At 40.0% G+C, this 19,475-nt stretch overlaps 1 long non-coding RNA gene and 1 pseudogene across 2 annotated transcripts in view; one reads left to right on the forward strand and one right to left on the reverse strand.

Moving 5' to 3' along the window:
* Window positions 1-19,475, reverse strand: part of LOC309621205 — a 196,269-nt gene that overhangs the window by 75,907 nt on the left and 100,887 nt on the right. The window lies entirely within an intron of this gene.
* The window catches only part of LOC309621112 (BTB/POZ domain-containing protein 3 pseudogene), a 220,625-nt pseudogene continuing 208,121 nt past the window's right edge, over window positions 6,972-19,475 (forward strand). The window contains exon 1 of the transcript XR_014249878.1: window positions 6,972-7,362. The product of XR_014249878.1 is annotated as a BTB/POZ domain-containing protein 3 pseudogene (transcript). The remainder of the gene's footprint in view (window positions 7,363-19,475) is intronic.

Here is a 19,475-nt window from a genome sequence, read left to right on the forward strand (position 1 = left end):
CAGTCATTCTCAGTCTTGGTGTGCCACGGAAAGAATCACCTGGGTGCTTTTCAGAAATGCTCATTCCCACACTCTACCCTTAAGCATCCTGATTCAGGAAGCTTGGGGAATGAACCTGTATGTATAACCAACTTTCCAGGTGATGACCATTCAGGTGGCCTACAATCTCATTGTCAGAAAGACTGTGTACAGCACCCAGATATGGCCAAAGTTATGCCTCTTAGAGAGTGCTGATCTTTGTCCCCATTGGGTCAATGTCCAGTATTGCCCCCTCCTCCAAGTTGCAGAAGAATTTGCATTTTGCCTTTTGCAGGATCTTTATATGTGAGTATCTGCTATGCATATGCTTTGTGTTTACTCTTTTTTTTTTCAGGGTAAGATTCCCCAGCTCCAAAAGCAAGGTCATCTGTTAGTAATTCTCTGCTTCACTTGGCAAATGACCTACCAAGGACATGCAATTGAAATTAGCATATGCATTCTGCGAGGTTTACAGTTTCCTTCTGCCTGAGACTTCCTGGATAGCTTATTAGGTGTGTGTATGGAGAGGGGAGATAAATCGAGGCGGGTATGAAACCCCTTTGAAAAGAGCAGCACATCATCTGCATGAGAAAGCAACTCCTGCTGGACTAGCAAGAGTGTTCAGGAATTTGGGGGTTCTCTTAATCCATTCTGTACTTTAGATTTTTCAATAGAGGAGGATCAAGCATGTTGATTTATGAGAATGGAAGGACTGAATTCTTTGCTGAAAGTAGCGATCAGTATCTTTGCAGTGGGTACCATTCTCCCTAGTGTTTGGGTGCTTTCGTCTTTATTTGGTTACTTTGTAAACTTACAGAGGGGAAGCGATTAGCTAACTATTAAAGAGGTGAAGTGAGATGGGTGTACAGTTGTAGTGCCAATATTGACTTAGAGCAGTAGGTGAGCTTCTCAGACCCTACCATTGTGGAAAGCCTATTTCAGCCACCTCAGATGGAGGAATATCTATCTATACATTGATTAATTTGTTAACCTCTCAACTTCTCAAAGCATATCATAGATGATTCTTTCTTCTATTTAACATTGCTCATGAATTCAACTGTATTTATTCAATGTGCATATATTGAAAGCACCAACCTGATCTTGGGCATTGTGCTAACTGAAATAGAGATTAAAAAATAATCCTTTCCTAAAAGTGTTTGAGCCCCACTTTTTTCCCCAAATGAGGTGGTTCAAACAGGAAGGACTTCACAGGGCATATACTAAATATGCCTATTTGGAACCTAAAACACACGCAGGACAATGCTTGGCCAGTACTTCTTTTTCGTTTCCCAGTGAGGCTAGAGAATCACTGATTCTACTTTCCATTTTGTGAAGTAGAATTATCCTTCAGAACCTCAACAACTCTTATTAAAGTGCTCTCAATCTTAAATCTCTCTTCTAGGCTGAACAAGTTCAGATGTCTTTGATTTCTCCCTTTTGGTCTGAGTTTTTAATTTTTCCAACCCTTATCGTTTTGAAACAAAGTTTGCTGTAAACTGAGGCAGATTTTTGCATGGAAAACACATTGCTACTTGGAAATGACTTTGTCGCAAAACGCAAGTGGATAGTGTGGAGAAGAGATGGCGCCAGATGGATTTAGGTTCAAATCTCATCTTGGCCAATTAGTAGTTATTGGAAGCTGTGCATGTTTCTTAATATCTGAGCCTCAATTTTTTCTTCTGTGAGAGGTACTAGCTCCTTGAGGAGGTCGTTGTGATGACTAAATGAACCGCTCAATATAAAGCACCTGGCACATAAATGTCAGTGTCTTTTCTCAGCTTTCCTGCTACCCAAAATAAGAACATTTAAAGATGGAAATGCATTAAGGGAAGGCTGTATGTCAAGAGGAGAAGATGAGGGAGTTTTGGTCTTAAATGACCTTGATCTTTGGTTATTTATGGAGTTATCTCTTGGTTCTGAGATTTCAAATTAGGCTTCTAAAATGTATTGGCTATTATAACTGGAAACAAAGCCAGTCTCTTTCTGTTGTTCTGCCCACCCACCACCAGCCCCCCGAAATCCTTTCTTCAAAATAAAATATCGTGGAAATAAGGTAGTTGGCCAAATGCAGTCTTTAAAGCTATAATGGTCGACTACACAGTACTTCTCATTTAGGACTGCATCTGAGAATCACCTGGGAGCTTTTTATAACTATACATTCTGGCTCCCCACCAGACCTAGTAAATCCCAGACTCTGGGTATGGAGACTTGGCCTGGGAAAGGTCCCCAGGTGATCCCAGTAATAACCATTGCTTTAGGGCAGCGTTCGCACACTTGAGCGTGCTTCAGAATCACCTAGAAGGCTTGGCTCTAACCCCACCCCACCTCATCCCAACCTCTGACTCAGGGGTGGGAACGGAGAATTTGCATTTGCAGTAAGGTGAGGCTGCTGTTTCAGGTCTGGGGCTCACTCTTTGAGGACCACTGATTTAAGGCTTCCTGTTATATGAATATAGTGGGAGCTCAATGGCAACTTCAGCAGCCCTAAACCATTACTGTACTTTCTGACCCCAAAGGATAAAGTCTAGGGAAGAAGATACAAATAAATGAAGAAATAAGCCTTTTAAGGAAACTGAAAGAAAATAATTGTCAAAAACCGTGTATGGTAAGGTTTAGAAATGAAGATTACTGTCTTCAGTAAGGTGGATATTTTTGTTTGTTATTGAATGTGACTGATTCCAGGGGTTTGCAGAGAAGCTGGTCTTTGTACCTTACTAGTGAAGGTGGGCTATGGACAAGAAGGCAGTCACATCTGGAAAGGTGGACAGCCTCTTGGGGGCCTCAGTTCCTAACTTTCCGATTGGCTGTGAAGAGATTAGGTACGTATGGAGTTTGGCAAAAAACCACAGACCAAGATCCCTTCTTATGGTGGCACTGTGGGTTGAGGTGCCCCCCTGTCCTGTGCATGGTTTTTTCCAAAGACTTTATTTTTTAGAGCAGTTTTAGGTTCACAGCAAAATCGAGGGGAAGTTAAGAGATTTCCCGTATTCCCCCTGACCTCAGACATACTTAACTTCCCCCTGACCTCAGACATACTTAACTTCCCCCAATGGCATCATCCCCGAGCAGAGTGGTACATCTGTTACAGTCAATGAACTGACATTGACACATTATCACCCAGTGTCCATAGTTTACACCAGGGTTTTTTCTTGGTGTTGTACATTTTGTAGGTTTTGACAAATGTATAATGACATGTATCCACCATTTTAGTATCATACAGAGTATTTTCACCACCCTAAAAATCCTCTGTGCTTTGCCTCTTCATCCCTCCATGGGGTTTTTAAAAGTAAAAATAAAAAAGTTTCAGAGCACAGCAAACAAAAATGACAGATCTTCTTTCTGTTCCAAAAAAAAAGCAGAAAAAGCACAGAAAGCCATATTTTGAATTATGAGAGGTAAAAAATAAAACAATATATAGTTTTGTTTTTCAATGTTTTAATCATATCTCTGTGGAAGTCCACAACCTGAGCCTTCCAGCATCAGTCAAATGGAAATGTGATTCCCAGGGTTGCCATGTCTGCAGAAGAGTTAGGCTTCTTTGTGCAAAATATTGTCTTTCTCCTTGGGAAAGATCTTCAAACAATTCCTCAAAATATGAATTTTTAATGGAGCTTGAAAGATAACACCATAATTTTCACATTGATGAAAGTAAGACTATGGAGTTTGCAGAACACATTTAAAGAAGTGGATGGAATTTTGAGTGCTGTAAAAAGAAAATATAAAAGAATCCGGGGGCTATCTACTATCTCACAGGAAATAGAAATATGAAGGACTAGCAGAGTCTGAAAATTATATAGTTTGGTCAATTTGATTATCAGTGGGTGGAGTAATTCAGTTTGTTGATTATCCGCAACAAAATTTTAATCCCAGTATGGCTTCTTCAGCTTGCTTTGCCTACAATTAGTTAGCATGTGCTTGGGGAATGCCAACAGACTCTAATATTAGCTCCAGGAAAACATAATCACCAAGGTAAATCTGCAGCTGCTGCAAGAGTGAATGTGTCCCAAAGCCAGACGCCACTGGGTTTTCTTCTGGATGTGGTTTGGGATTATTCAGGCTATAAAAATGCAGATAATCAGGAATGGAGTGAAATCTTCCCTCCCCAGCATGTGCGATTTCCTTTTGGTCATCTTTCCATAGCCCTGGTTTCACTGGGCTACCTTCCTGCTCAGAACCGACCCAAGCTTCCTGAGCTGGGAGGTAGACCACTGGCGTTTATATGCCGGTGTGGGGCAAACACAGTGAACTCCCTTGGACTTCCCTCTCTACAGTTATTGTTAATTGCTACTATAAATTTTTTTCTTTTTATTAGTCATCAATTTAATACACATCACTGTATACATGTCAATCCCAATCGCCCAATTCATCACACCACCACCCCCAACCCCCCACCGCTTTCCCCCCTTGGTGTCCATACGTTTGTTCTCTACATCTGTGTCTCAATTTCTGCCCTGCAAAACGGTTCATCTGTACCATTTTTCTAGGTTCCACATATATGCGTTAATATACGATATTTGTTTTTCTCTTTCTGACTTACTTCAATCTGTATGACAGTCTCTAGATCCATCCACGTCTCAACAAATGACCCAATTTCTTTCCTTTTTATGGCTGAGTAATATTCCATTGTATATATGTACCACTTCTTCTTGATCCATTCGTCTGTCGATGGGCATTTAGGTTGCTTCCATGACCTGGCTATTGTAAATAGTGCTGCAATGAACATTGGGGTGCATGTGTCTTTTTGAATTATGGTTTTCTCTGGGTATATGCCCAATAGTGGGATTGCTGGGTCATATGGTAATTCTATTTTTAGTTTTTTAAGGAACCTCCATACTGTTCTCCATAGTGGCTGTATCCATTTACATTCCCACCAACAGTGCAAGAGGGTTCCCTTTTCTCCACACCCTCTCCAGCATTTGTTGTTTGTAGATTTTCTGATGATGCCCATTGTAACTGGTGTGAGGTGATACCTCATGGTAGTTTTGATTTGCATTTCTCTAATAATTAGTGATGTTGAGCAGCTTTTCATGTGCTTCTTAGCCATCTGTATGTCTTCTTTGGAGATATGTCTATTTAGGTCTTCTGCCCATTTTTGGATTGGGTTGTTTGTTTTCTTAATACTGAGCTGCATGAGCTGTTTATATATTTTGGAGATTAATCCTTTGTTGATTCGTTTGCAAATATTTTCTCCCATTCTGAGGGTTGTCTTTTCGTCTTGTTTATGGTTTCCTTTGCTGTGCAAAAGCTTTGCAGTTTCATTAGGTCCCATTTGTTTATTTTTGTTTTTACTGCCATTACTCTAGGAGTTGGATCAAAAAAGATCTTGCTGTGATTTATGTCAAAGAGTGTTCTTCCTGTGTTTTCTCTAAGAGTTTGATAGTGTCCAGTCTTACATTTAGGTCTTGAATGCATTTTGAGTTTATTTTTGCGTATGGTGTTAGAGAGTGTTCTAATTTCATTCTTCTACATGAAGCTGTCCAGTTTTCCCAGCACGACTTATTGAAGAGACTATCTTTTCTCCATTGTATATCCTTGCCTCCTTTGTCATAGATTAGTTGACCATAGGTGCGTGGGTTTATCTTTGGGCTTTCTATCTTGTTCCATTGATCTATGTTTCTGTTTTTGTGCCAGTACCATATTGTCTTGATGACTGTAGCTTTGTAGTATAGTCTGAAGTCAGGGAGTCTGATTCCTCCAGCTCCGTTTTTTTCCCTCAAGGCTGCTTTGGCTATTCGGGGTCTTTTGTGTTTCCATACAAGTTATAAGATTTTTTGTTCTGGTTCTGTAAAAAATGCCATTGGTAATTTGATAGGGATTGCACTGAATCTGTAGATTGCTTTGGGTAGTATAGTCATTTTCACAATATTGATTCTTCCAATCCAAGAACATGGTATATATCTCTCCATCTGTTGGTATCATCTTTAATTTCTTTCATCAGTGTCTTATAGTTTTCTGCATACAGGTCTTTTGTCTCCCTAGGTAGGTTTATTCCTAGGTATTTTATTCTTTTTGTTGCAATGGTAAATGGAAGTGTTTCCTTAATTTCTCTTTCAGATTTTTCATCATCAGTGTATAGGAATGCAAGAGATTTCTGTGCATTAATTTTGTATCCTGCAACTTTACCAAATTCATTGACTAGCTCTAGTAGTTTTCTGGTGGCATCTTTAGGATTTTCTATGTATAGCATCATGTCATCTGCAAACAGTGACAGCTTTACTTCTTCTTTTCCAATTTGGATTCCTTTTACTTCTTTTTCTTCTCTGATTGCCGTGGCTAGGACTTCCAAAACTATGTTGACTAATAGTGGTGAGAGTGGGCATCCTTGTCTTGTTCCTGATCTTAGAGGAAATGCTTTCAGTTTTTCACCATTGAGAATGATGTTTGCTGTGGGTTTGTCGTATATGGCCTTTATCATGTTGAGGTAGATTCCCTCTATGCCCACTTTCTGGAGAGTTTTTATCATAAATGGGTGTTGAATTTTGTCGAAAGCTTTTTCTGCATCTATTGAGATGATCATATGGTTTTTATTCTTCAGTTTGTTAATATGGTGTATCACATTGATTGATTTGCGTATATTGAAGAATCCTTGCATCCCTGGGATAAATCCCACTTGATCATAGTGTATGATCCTTTTAATGTGTTGTTGGATTCTGTTTGCTAGTATTTTGTTGAGGATTTTTGCATCTATATTCATCAGCGATATTGGTCTGTAATTTTCTTTTTTTGTAGTATCTTTGTCTGGTTTTGGTATCAGGGTGATGGTGGCCTCATAGAATGAGTTTGGGAGTGTTCCTTCCTCCACAAATTTTTGGAAGAGTTTGAGAAGGATGGGTGTTAGCTCTTCTCTAAATGTTTGATAGGATTCACCTGTGAAGCCATCTGGTCCTGCACTTTTGTTTGTTGGAAGATTTTAAATCACAGTTTCAATTTCATTACTTGCGATTGGTCTGTTTATATTTTCTATTTCTTCCTGGTTCAGTCTTGGAAGGTTACACCTTTCTAAGAATTCGTCCATTTCTTCCAGGTAGTCCATTTTATTGGCATAGAGCTGCTTGTAGTAGTCTCTTAGGATGCTTTGTATTTCTGCAGTGTCTGTTGTAACTTCTCCTTTTTCATTTCTAATTTTATTGATTTGAGTCCTCTCCCCCTTTTTCTTGATGACTGGCTAATGGTTTATCCATTTTGTTTATCTTCTCAAAGAACCAGCTTTTAGTTTCATTGACCTTTGCTATTGTTTTCTTTGTTTCTATTTCATTTATTCCTGCTCTGATCTTTATGATTTCTTTCCTTCTGCTCACTTTGGGTTTTGTTTGTTCTTCTTTCTCTAGTTCCTTTAGGTGTAAGGTTAGATTGTTTATTTGAGATTTTTCTTGTTTCTTGAGGTAGGCTTGTATAGCTATAAACTTCCCTCTTAGAACTGCTTTTGCTGCATCCCATAGGTTTTGGATCGTCGTGTTTTCATTGTCATTTGTCTCTAGGTATTTTTTGATTTCCTCTTTGATTTCTTGAGTGATCTCTTGGTTATTTGGTAACGTATTGTTTAGCCTCCATGTGTTTGTGTTTTCTACATTTTTTCCCTGTAATTCCTTTCTAATCTCATAGTGTTGTGGTCAGAAAAGATGCTTGATATGATTTCAATTTTCTTAAATTTCCTGAGGCTTGATTTGTGACCTAAGATGTGATCTATCCTGGAGAATGTTCCGTGCACACTTGAGAAGAAAGTGTAATCTGCTGTTTTTGGATGGAATGTCTATAAATATCAATTAAATCTATCTGGTCTATTGTGTCATTTAAAGCTTCTGTTTCCTTATTTATTTTCATTTTGGATGATCTGTCGATTGGTGTAAGTGAGGCGTTAAAGTCCCCCACTATTATTGTGTTACTGTCGATTTCCTGTTTTATAGCTGTTAACAATTGCCTTATGTATTGAGGTGCTCCTATGTTGGGTGCATATATATTTATAATTGTTATATCTTCTTCGTGGATTGATCCCTTGATCATTATGTAGTGTTCTTCCTTGTCTCTTTTTTTTTCTTTTTTTATCATTACAAAGATATCTTATTACTCCTTTTTTAAAAAAATTATTTATTTATTTATTTATTTATTTATTTATTTATTTATGGCTGTGTTGGGTCTTCGTTTCTGTGCGGGGGCTTTCTCTAGTTGTGGCTAGCGGGGGCCACTCCTCATCGTGGTGCGTGGGCCTCTCACTATCGCGGCCTCTCTTTTTGTGGAGCGCAGGCTCTGTAATTGTGGCTCACGGGCCCAGCTGCTCCGCGGCATGTGGGATCTTCCCAGACCAGGGCTCGAACCCGTGTCCCCTGCATTGGCAGGCAGATTCTCAACCACTGCGCCACCAGGGAAGCCCCCTTCCTTGTCTCTTGTAACAGCCTTTATTTTAAAGTCTATTTTATCTGATATGAGTATTGCTACTCCAGCTTTCTTTTGATTTCCATTTGCATGGAATATCTTTTTCCATCCCCTCACTCTCAGTCTGTATGTGTCCCTAGGTCTGAAGTGGGTCTCTTGTAGATGGCATATATATGGGTCTTGTTTTTGTATCCGTTCAGCAAGCCTGTGTCTTTTGGTTGGAGCATTTAGTCCATTTACGTTTAAGGTAATTATCGATATGTATGTTCCTATGACCATTTTCTTAATTCTTTTGGGTTTGTTTTTGTAGTTCCTTTTCATCTCTTGTGTTTCCCACTTAGAGAAGTTCCTTTAGCATTTGTTGTAAAGCTGGTTTTGTTATGCTGAATTCTCTTAGCTTTTGCTTGTCTGTAAAGCTTTTGATTTCTCCATCGAATCTGAATGAGATCCTTGCCGGGTAGAGTAATCTTGGTTGTAGGTTCTTTCCTTTCATCACTTTAAGTATATCATGCCACTCCCTTCTGGCTTGTAGAGTTTCTGCTGAGAAATCAGCTGTTAACCTTATGGGAGTTCCCTTGTATGTTATTTGTTGTTTTTCCCTTGCTGCTTTCAATAATTTTTCTTTGTCTTTAATCTTTGCCAGTTTGATTACTATGTGTCTCGGCATGTTTCTCCTTGGGTTTATCCTATATGGGACTGTCTGGATTTCCTGGACTTGGGTGGCTATTTCCTTTCCCATGTTAGGGAAGTTTTCGACTATAATCTCTTCAAATATTTTCTCGGGTCCTCTCTCTCTCTCTTCTCCTTCTGGGACCCCTATAATGCAAATGTTGTTGCATTTAATGTCATCCCAGAGGTCTCTTAGGCTGTCTTCATTTCTTTTCATTCTTTTTTCTTTATTCTGTTCCACAGCAATGATTTCCACCATTCTGTCTTCCAGGTCACTTATCCGTTCTGCCTCAGTTATTGTGCTATTGATTCCTTCTTGTGTATTTTTCACTTCAGTTATTGTATTGTTCATCTCTGTTTGTTTGTTCTTTAATTCTTCTAGATCTTTGTTAAACATTTCTTGCATCTTCTGGATCTTTGCCTCCATTCTTTTTCTGAGGTCCTGGATCATCTTCACTATCATTATTCTGAATTCCTTTTCTAGAAGGTGTCCTATCTCCACTTCATTCAGTTGTTTTTCTGGGGTTTTATCTTGTTCCTTCATCTGGTACATAGCCCTCTGCCTTTTCATCTTGTCTATCTTTCTGTGAATGTGGTTTTTGTTCCCCAGGCTGCAGGATTGTAGTTCTTCTTGCTTCTGCTGTCTGCCCTCTGGTGGATGAGGCTATCTAAGAGGCTTGTGCAAGTCTCCTGATGGGAGAGACTGGTGGTGGGTAGAGCTGAGTGTTGCTCTGGTGGGCAGAGCTCAGTAAAACTTTAATCCATTTGACTGCTGATGGGTGGGGCTGGGTTCCCTCCCTGTTGGTTGTTTGGCGTGAGGCGACCCAACACTGGAGCCTACCCGGGCTCTTTGGTTGGGCTAATGGCGGACTCAGGGAGGGCTCACGCCAAGGAGTACTTCCCAGAATTTCTGCTGCCAGTGTCCTTGTCCCTTGGTGAGCCACAGCTGCCCCCCACCTCTGCAGGAGACCCTCCAACACTAGCAGGTAGGTCTGGTTCAGTCTCCTATGGGGTCACTGTTCCTTCCTCTGGGTCCTCATGCGCACACTACTTTGTGTGTGCCCTCCAAGAGTGGAGTCTCTGTTTCCCCCAGTCCTGTTGAAGTCCTGCAATCAAATCCCACTAGGCTTCAAAGTCTGGTTCTCTAGGAATTCCTCCTCCTGTTGCCGGACCCCCAGGTTGGGGAGCATGACGTGGGGCTCAGAACCTTCACTCCAGTGGGTGGACTTCTGTGGTATAAGTGTTCTCCAGTCTGTGAGTCACCCACCCAGCAGTTATGGGATTTGATTTTACTGTGATTGCGCCCCTCCTACCGTCTCATTGTGGCTTCTCCTTTGTCTTTGGATGTGGGGTATCTTTTTTGGTGAGTTCCAGTGTCTTTCTGTCGATGATTGTCCAGCCACTAGTTGTGATTCTGGTGTTCTCACAAGAGGGAGTGAGAGCAGGTCCTTCTACTCCGCTATCTTGGTTCTGATTCCCTGCCACTGTACATTTTAGGTGAAGTCTCCAAATGCCCCTTATGGTCACAGGCAAAGACTACTCTGTTCCTAGGAAACTGTGTACATGTGAGTAGCAGAAGGTAGTAATGGAGGGTGAGATTGAGTTGAAGTTTAGCTATAAATAGAAATGTATTTTTCAGAGGAACCACTGCAAAATGAAATTGAAATTCTTCAGGAAAACAAAAACCCCAAACTTTCCTCAGGGCTCCTCCCCCCATTAGTCAGGCTTTCCTTCAGCTGCCTATGACAGAGCACCCAAAATAACAGACGGTAAAAAATCAGAGTAAAAACATCAAAGTTCAAGGTCCATTTCTCTCTTTAGTAGGAGGTGGTTTTACAAGGTTATCACAGTCATGGTCTCCTGGCAGCTTGAAACTCAGCTATGCTCAACAGGTGGTCTTCACCAAGTTGGCTGCTCAAGCTCCAGTCATCACATCCACCTTTCAGCTGGCAGAAGAATGGAAGGGTCAAAGAAGGGCTTGTCCTTTCCCTGTAAGGACCAATCCTGGAAGTTACTCAGGACTGTTCAGCTTACATCCCATTGGCGGGAAGACTTAGTCATGTGGTCACATCATTGAGGCTGGGAAATGTTGTCTTTATTCTGGATGGCCCTGTGCCCAGCTAAAAATAGAGGATTTGGTTACTAAGAAAGAAGAGGAGAATGGATATCAAGAGATAATTAACAGTCTCTGTCACACACTGCTTGTCTTTTATTAAGGGCAAAGCAAACAGACCTCTAGCAGGGATGGTCTTAGATTACAGGTTGTCTTTATGTTTCAGAGGGAGGGAAAACCTATTCTCTTTCATTGTCTCTCTCCAGGTCCTCTCCAAGTCCCCTCTCTTCTGTCCTTCTTTCCCAGGCCCCTGACCTCAAGGAGCAGCTGTCGGCCCAGACCACTTTGTAGAACTTATCAGGAAAAATTGTGAAAGTCTTTGAAAAAAAAAAAAAATCACCGTGTCTTGTCTAGTGTACCTTTCATGGTCATCTCCACAATTCATTGTATTCAAGCTTCTTTACAACTCTGTAAGTTGTTGAAAACTGATAATAATGCAAATTACGTTTTCCATAGAAATGCAAATTAGTTGTGTCTAGTGGAATGCAGTTGATTTTTGACTCATTTTGCATATATTTGTAATTTCATTTCGGCGTTCCTTATCTGCTTATATATGTGTGGTGCTTTGAATTCTCCTTGGAACAGTTTGTAATGTCTTACAGGTTCCCTCATTAATTAATGAGTTAAATAAAATCTTTGACATGTGTTCATTTTGTATCTGTAAGAGAGTCATATTTATATCTTCTTTGCAAAATTATCCTTTAACAGATTCTTGGGCCTGGCTCTGGGCCTGGTGTTTTGATATATTCTGATGTTCTTAATCCTCTTCACCCCTACCAAACCTAATCCCTCAGGGTCTTTCATGCACTCTATTGTGCTTTTAGAAAACAAATTGAAAGACTGTATCAATAATAATAGTAATGACAACATCATTTACTGAGTGCTAATTAGCCAGACACAGTAAACACCAGACCCGTTCAACCTTCCTAACCTCACCCTGTTGAAATGAATGTGATGAAACTCAGTCTGAAAACTGAGGTTTGGAGTGGTTCAAAATCGTTCCCAAATTCGCATATCTGGAGAATGGCAGAGACTGGATCTGAGCTCAGGTCCAATTCCCAAGACAGTATCTATTTCCCAGTTTTCTGAGCTCAAATTTAATGGCCTGTCCTGGCCAGGATGCTATCCCTTTTAGGGACATTCACAGAAAATTTTTTTTTAAACATCTTTATTGGGCTATAATTGCTTTACAATGTTGTGTTAGTTTCTGCTTTATAACAAAGTGAATCAGCTATATGTATACATATATCCCCATATACCCTCCCTCTTGTGCCTCCCTCCCACCCTCCCTATCCCACTTCTCTATGTGAACACAAAGCACCAAGCTGATCTCCCTGTGCTATGCAACTGCTTCCCACTAGACATCCATTTTACATTTGGTAGTGTATATATGTCAATGCTACTTTCTCATTTCATCCCAGCTTCCCCTTCACCCCTGTGTCCTCACGTCCATTCTCTACGTCTGCGTCTTTTTTCCTGCCCTGCCACTAGGTTCATCAGTACCGTTTTTTTTTTTAGATTCCATATATATGCGTTAGCATACAGTGTTTGTTTTTCCTCTTTCTGACTTAGTTCACTCTGTATGACAGACTCTATGTCCATCCATCTCATTACAAATAACTCAATTTCGTTCCTTTTTATGGCTGAGTAATAGTCCATTGTATATATCTGCCACATCTTCTTTATCCATTCATCTGTCGATGGACATTTACATTGCTTCCATGTCCTGGCTATTGTAAATAGTGCCGCAATGAACATTGTGGTACCTGTCTCTTTTTGAATTATGGTTTTCTCAGGGTATATGCCCAGCAGTGGGATTTCTGGGTCATATGGTAATTCTATTTTTAGATTTTTAAGGAACCTCCATACTGTTCTCCATAGTGGCTATATCAATTTACATTCCCACCAACAGTGCAGGAGGGTACCCTTTTCTCCACACCCTGTCCAGCATTTATTGATTCTAGATTTTTTGATGATGGCCGTTCTGACCAGTGTGAGGTGATACCTCACTGTGGTTTTGATTTGCATTTCTCTAATGATTAGTGATGTTGAGCATCCCTTCATGTGTTTGTTGGCAACCTGTATATCTTCTTTGGAGAAATGTGTACTTAGGTCTTCTGCCCATTTTTGGATTGGGTTGTTTGTTTTTTTGATAATGAGCTGCATGAGCTGCTTAGATATACCATCTTCTTGGATTGGAAGAATCAGCATTGTGAAAATGACTGTACTACCCAAAGCAATCTACAGATTCAGTGCAATCCCTGTCAAGCTACCAATGGCATTTTTCACAGAACTGAACAAAAAATTTCACAATTTGTATGGAAACACAAAAGACCCCGAATAGCCAAAGCAATCTTGAGAAAGAAAAACGGAGCTGGAGGAATCAGGCTCCCTGACTTCAGACTATACTACAAAGCTACAGTAATCAAGACAGTATGGTACTGGCACAAAAACAGAAATATAGATCAATGGAACAGGATAGAAAGCCCAGAGATAAACTCACGCACATATGGTTACCTTATCTTTGATAAAGGATGCAAGAATATACAATGGAGAAAAGACAGCCTCTTCAATAAGTGGTGCTGGGAAAACTGGACAGCTGCATGTAAAAGAATGAAACTAGGACACTTCCTAACACCATACACAAAAATAAACTCAAAGTAGATTAAAGACCTAAATGTAAGGCCAGATACTATAAAACTCTTAGAGGCGAACATAGGCAGAACACTCTATGACATAAATTACAGCAAGATCCTTTTTGACCCACCTCCTTGAGAAATGAAAATAAAAACAAAAATAAACCAATGGGACCTAATGAAACTTAAAAGCTTTGGGACAGCAAAGGAAACCATAAACAAGATGAAAAGACAACCCTCACAATGGGAGAAAATATTTGCAAACGAAGCAACTGACAAAGATTTAATCTCCAAAATATACAAGCAGCTTGCAGAGAATTTTGAGACCCAAACTTTAACCCAAAAAGATGAATCCTTATTTGTGGGATTTCAGACTTTTTGGTGCTGTTGGTGTGAGATACTTCCTCAGGGGGCAACTTCAATCGTCATGCAAATTGTTCCTTGCCCATTTAGCTTATGAGTCTAGCTGGCTCTGCTCTGTGAACAATGACTATTGGGGGATGGTGGAAAGAGCTCTGGGGGCTGGAGACCCAGCTTTAGTCCCAACTCTCCTAACAACTAGCTATGGGACATACAAAAATAGGGCCAGGAAGGTCTTCGTTGCTCACTACTCATCTAATTGATGAAGAAACTGAGGGCCAAAGAAATGGCTCTGACTTTCAGGGGATCTGCTTGCTAAGACAGCACGTAGCATGGAAAGGATTTAGAGGGCAATGATGAGGATGCAAAGGAGAGAGCCAGGGAAGTGGAAAGTGTCTGCGATTTGGACTTGGAGGACTGAGGGTTGAGGGCTAACTCTGCTGTGTGATAATGAATATGTTACTTTGGCTCTTTTCACTCAAGGGGTCTCATCTTTAAAATCAGGGATATAAGGTTTCCAGGATTTTTCTAGCACTAAAAATCTTTGATCCTCTGCAGTGAATGCATTGCAGAGTTTATTATTGTTGACTATAAATCTTATGACCTGTGATGAAAAGCCAGATATCTCCTTTGTTCCACCACCTAGTACTTGGAGTTTTCACATAATTACCTAATTTAATCCTTTTAACGATTTCTGAATTAACTCAGCAGAGTTTTCTATACATGTTTTAGAGATGAAGAAACTGAGGCTAAGAGGGGTTCAGTAATCTACCCAAATGCCCTGTTTGATTTCCAGGGCCCCTAGAGGTGGATTTTTAGAGGGAGAAGCTCCCGGAGAAATTGGTATGTCAGAGGGCTTGGGGCCTTAGGGAAGTGCCAAGTCCTCAACACTATGATGAGAATGAAGCATGCTTTCTAAATGTGCTTTTTAGTAACTTGCAAGTTAAAACATTTGAAAAAACTATTTGAAGGACTTCTCTGGCTAGGAAGGTAATAGTTGGCTTCATCTCGAAATGGCTTTAATAATACCAGCCTTGCAAGGATGTCGTGGGGACTAAATGAGATAATGCATGCAAGACATCTAGGACGCTGCAGGACACACGTTGGACACCCCCCAAAGATTAGCTTTTGAGAGTTATTACTCTAAATTAGATATTACTCTTAATATTGTTGTTGTTATGTTGTAGGTACTATTATTCAGACATCTTAAAAGAGATCTGTTTGGGATACCTGTCAATGAGGCTGCCTTTGCCAATAGGCATTCAACTCGAACACTGGGTATCAATACAATAGCCCTATGAATATAACTCACTTATCTCTAATTTAAAATCAAATAAAGCTCCTCTGGAGGAAAACAATCACCTAATAGCATAGGGAATACAAACACAGTGATCGACTTGGGCAAGAGGTACATCTGTCTTTTTAATTTAAGCTGTTGGATTTGATGGAGTGTTTTCAGTCTGCAGGACTTCACAGAACCATAGAGTTTTTTTAAACTACTTTTCTTTTTTTAGCATAAAACTAATACATTCACACAGTAATACATTCACACAGTAAATATGTCAAGCAGAATACGACTTTATAAAATAAAAACTGCTGTGTAGACTAGTTTTTTCTCTAACCCCCACCCCACCCTTCAGAAATAATCCTGTTAGCCATTTTTGGAATGCTTCTAAAAATTTTTGATGCACATATAAGTGTATTTATCTCTATATCTTCTTTGAAAAAAATACTAATAGGATCATATTATTCCATACCTTGTTTTTTCTCTTAATAATGGATCATAAAGATTATTCTATACCAGCTCATCTTTACACATTTTGTTCTTTTTAACAGTGACATAGTATTCCAGGTGTGAATATACCATAATTTATTTAATCGTATTCCAGGTGTGAATATACCATAATTTATTTAATCTGTCCCTTCCTGATGGTTACCTAGGTTACTTCCTCCTTTTCTTCAAGTACAAACCATACAGCAATGAACAGCCCTATAATGTATTTGCATAGTTGTGGGAGTATCACTAGGGTTGTGTGTGGACTCATATTGGGCTGCCAATCATTAAGGATGGGTTGGGGGCTTGAAGGTGCCCAGAAGACCAACTGTGACTCTTTACCACAATGTTTATACAAAAGCAGTGACTAATGGAGAGAATACTAAAGATCACTTTACTCATCTTATTAACAGGCAAATATTTATCAGGCTCTTCCCCAAATGGACTATCTCATTAAATCAGTATGGGTCACAACATTACAGTAAGACAAAAGAAGGGATTTGAAAGGGCTCTTGTAAAGTCAAAAGTGCTATACGCGTGCCAGTTCTGTTCTGATCAGCATTATGGTACTGCTTACTAGGGTGTTCCATTGAGGTGGGGCTCATCGAGACCCAAAGCCAAGTCCTCTCTGCTCCATTCCTCTCCCTCAACCTTCACATCAATCATTTATTGAATATGCTCAGTTTCTCCTTCACAGTTGGTCCAGTTCCTTCCATACCGTTCTCCCTCTTACTATTTTCTTTCAACAGACCATCACCTCTGGCAATAGGGAAGCCCTTACTACGTGCTAGGCATTGTGTTAAGTCTTATGTACATTTTCTCCTGTAATGCTCTCAACATCTCAGTGAGGCAGGCGCCACATTCTCCCTTTTATAGGATGAGGATGAGGAAACGGAGGCTCAGATAGGTTAAGTGACACGCCCAAGATCACACAGCCTGTATTTGGTGACCTAGGATTCAAACCTAGATCTAATGAACCCCAAAGGCTATGCCTTTACTTCTGCCTGCAAACTGGTCTCTGTTAAGACTCATTTTGCCCTCTCTAGTTAATTCTGCAGGACACAGCTAGATTAGGTTCCATAAAATATAACTTAAATACAACACTTTGATACCCAAAAGCCTCCGAAGACCTACTTCCCAAAGATTTGTTAAGCTTCTCAATGAAATCGGAATGTTAACCTTTGAGCTCAGAACCCTACTTAAATTTCCAGGAAAACTGTCTATGTGTGTTTGCCCCTCTATAGTCACAGGGGAAAGAGTTTATGCGGGGGAGCCAGCTGACCTGAGCTCCCGCCCCTACTCTACTACTTATTAGCTGTATATGACCTTGGGCAAGTGAGGTAACCCCTCTATACCTCCATTTCCTCCTAAGTATGTTATGGAGATAACATACTTATATTATCTCGAATCCTTACAACAGTTATGTAAAGGGCCAGGGGGCTATTTTTTATTACCTGTGTTCTGTACCTAGCCCAATACTCTGCCCTTAGTGGGTATCAATGACAGCTACTTGAAAGAGGGGATTGAGTGAAAGGTTTGTTAAGCTGGGCAAGGCAGACTTTGGCAAGGGACCAGCTTGAGAATAGGGGGATGATGTGTATTTGTCTGCTAGAGGGGTTGTGGTGAGGAGAAAGATGTGAAAAAGAGGGGAGTCCCCAAGAAAACACATTTTTGAACAGAAAATCTGTCAAGGCCTGTGCCTTACCCCCAATGGAGAGGCAGGAAAGTCTAAGAAAAAGACATTGAAGTACTACCTATCTTCTTTCCATCAGACAGTACTTGGGCTGATTTCTTTGTACTGATCAGGTGAGTGAAGTGAGACACAATCTACATTCTACAATCCCCATGACATAGAAAATGCATGGCTGAAGTCTCAACATTACAGAGTATTAGAGTTTGACATCCTCAAAAGGGAAGATGTATTAAAAATATGCTACTATTTAGAGGATTTTGATTGATGTTCACTGTAGTTTCTTTGCATTCTCTGAAGACCCTTATTTGCTCACCCCAGAACATGTTTATTGTAGTTTTAGACTGACCATTTTAAAGTCACCTGATTGGGCATTTGATGCTTCATGAGCGTGGAGGAACAAAACAAAACAACCTCTGGGAAACACGTTCCCACTAATGTGAAATTGGTAAGTGTTCTTTGTGTTATTATTTCACAGCTGGGCCAGTTCAATGTTTGCAAAAGTTTAAGTTTCTCTACACTGCTCTTTTAGATTTTTGACTCTGGGGGGTCACAGTGTAAAATGGAGTGAGAGGCAGTGTGGCCTAGAGAAAAAAAGGTAAGGAATCAAACAAAGAAAAGTAAGAGTGATAATATAAGTATGTTCAAATTCAAATGGTATTTTAGAAATAAGTAGATTTAAGCATATGAGGAATAAAACAGATTTGTGCAGAAAAGCAGAAGTACAAAAATAGTGAAGAAATAGATCTGTTCATTTAACACCCATTGATGTAAATGTTTGGTTATCTTACATAATTTAGAGACAAAAGCATGTTTTATTCAATCTCTAAAGAAAACCAAATGGCATTAGGGTTTTCCCCAAGGAAGGACTTAAAGGGCATCAAAGGAGTTGGCCCAGGACTTATCCCCAGAGAATAACAAGAAGGTCCCACTGTGTGTATATGTGGCGGGGGGGGGGGGAGGAAATGAGAGGAGTATAGACCACTCCAGGGGGGTGATGGTGGAAACCTGGGTGGAGTCAAGACGAGAAAAAAAAGAGGGGGTTTTTGTTTTGTTTGTATATGCATATGTAATATATGCCTGGGTTTTTTAGAGCATCTGGGCGGTTCTGTAAATGTAGTGTTTCTCTAATTTATAAATAATTGGATGTTAGCAGTTTTGCCTTTCTTCTACTTCTCTGTCTATACGCAATGGATCTCTCAACCTTAGCTGCGCATTAGAATCACTTGGGGAAGTTTTATAAAATAGTTTGCCTTACTATAGACCAGTTAAGTCAGAAATTCTGGGAGGTGGAACCTGGGCATCCAGGTTTTTTTTTTTTTTTTTAAAGCTTCCCAAGTGATTCTGATGCACGGTGAAAGTTAACCATTGGCCCAAAAGTACTGCTTTAAGTGCAGGGCTTGTTACTTCAATTAGGATTGTAGCCAGCAACCTACTTCTGGAATTTAAGGGTTCTTGGTGGCCATAAAGATGTGGTACAGCCTTTATATTGCAACAGTGTATGGGTTTTGGTGACCCAAGTAGAAATCCTGCTTCTATCTCTTACTACAGGTGAGGTCTTGAGCAAGTTGCATGCTTATCTGAACTTCAGTTGTTGCACTTGTAAATTGCAGATAACATCCACTTAATGTCATTGAGAGGATTACGCGAGGGAAAGCATACATTAACAAATTATCTGGTACAAGTCACCATTTATTCAACATTTTCCACTTGTTCATTAGACTCTGCCCCACCAAAACTTAATAAAGATGTTTAAGACATTCATCAAATCTACGACACAAAACTGGGTGGTATAGCTGATGTAAGAGATGTTAGAATCAAAATTCAACAAAGATTTTGACAGTC

Source organism: Balaenoptera borealis (assembly GCF_965194805.1).
Source record: "Balaenoptera borealis genome assembly, chromosome: X".
Taxonomy (NCBI): Eukaryota; Metazoa; Chordata; class Mammalia; order Artiodactyla; family Balaenopteridae; genus Balaenoptera; species Balaenoptera borealis.